Here is a 1351-nt window from a genome sequence, read left to right on the forward strand (position 1 = left end):
AGAACGCCAGTTTTCTTTCTCCTGATAACAACTTCCTCCAGAGTTGTCCCCGCCCGGAGATCCGAATGGGGGACTATTTTACCTCCGAAATATTTTACTCAAGAGGACACCATCATCATTTAACCATACAGTAAAGCTGCATGCCCTCGGGAAAAATTACAGCTGTACTCGTAGTTTCCCCTTGCTTTCAGCCGTTCACAGTACCAGCACAATAAGCCTGTTTTGGTTAGTGCTACGAGGCCAGATCAGTCAATCATCCAGACTGTTGCCCACAACTACTGAAAAGGCTGCTGCCCCTCTTCAGGAACCACACGTTTGTCTGGCCTCGCAGCAGATACCCCTCCATTGTGGTTGCACCTACAGTACGCTGAGGCACGCAAGCCTCCCCACGAATGGCATGGTCCATGGTTCATGGTGGTGGGGGGTGGGGTGGGGGTGGGGGTGGGGGGAACTGCCACAAGATCAGCAATACTAGAGTTGAAAGAAGCTGTTAACCAGCAGACTCTATCATCCACTAGTCTAATACTGCAGATGCTGAATTTATGAGGAAATAGGATACAGAACATCCTCTGAATATTGGTGGCCCTTATGAGGCATCGTAAGAGAGAGAGAATTGCCAGATGTGACACTGCAGCAATTATGGATGTTGGAAAAGTCAGCAGTGGTAATGTGTGAAGAAGATAATACCTATACAGTGATTGCAGTAGTGAACAAAGTGTATACAACATTGAATAGTACATGCATGGCAAGCTTGACAATCCTTACTGAGGAATTCTTTAGACAAGAGATCACAGGTGCCCAAAAATGGCAATAATGAGACATCAATAAGCAGATACACTGCTTGAAAGAATAGATTGACACATTTCAGAAGTAGGTGGCAAGGCTATTAGGAAACAAGAGGACACACCCACACAGAGCATGGGACACAACTGCAGAGCGAAACAAAATGACCCAATATGTTCGTACCACTGACATTTCGGCAGAGAGCTGTAATGTTGGCTTACATACATAAAACAATTTTTAAGCACATCTAATGACCTGAAATTTTTCTCCCCAAGCATCATATGATACAGTTGTATGGAGCTACCAGCACTGTGTGTTGTGCCAGGTGATTTGACTCAGAATGTATTGTACCCTGTCGTCCCTGTGTGAACCAGTTAAATTGCTTCAACAATGCTTGACCAATGCAGATGGGTTCTGCTTTGTATCACAAGTCACATCAAGTATTGTATCATGGATCATATTTCGTCAGTGACGATCTTGTGTAATTATAACACTTGTCTTATTGTGTCGAACCTTTCATGTAAGATTAAACTCTTAATGAGTAGACTATATTAACATTTTAAATTTT

Source organism: Schistocerca nitens, chromosome 2 (assembly GCF_023898315.1).
Source record: "Schistocerca nitens isolate TAMUIC-IGC-003100 chromosome 2, iqSchNite1.1, whole genome shotgun sequence".
Classification (NCBI taxonomy): Eukaryota; Metazoa; Arthropoda; class Insecta; order Orthoptera; family Acrididae; genus Schistocerca; species Schistocerca nitens.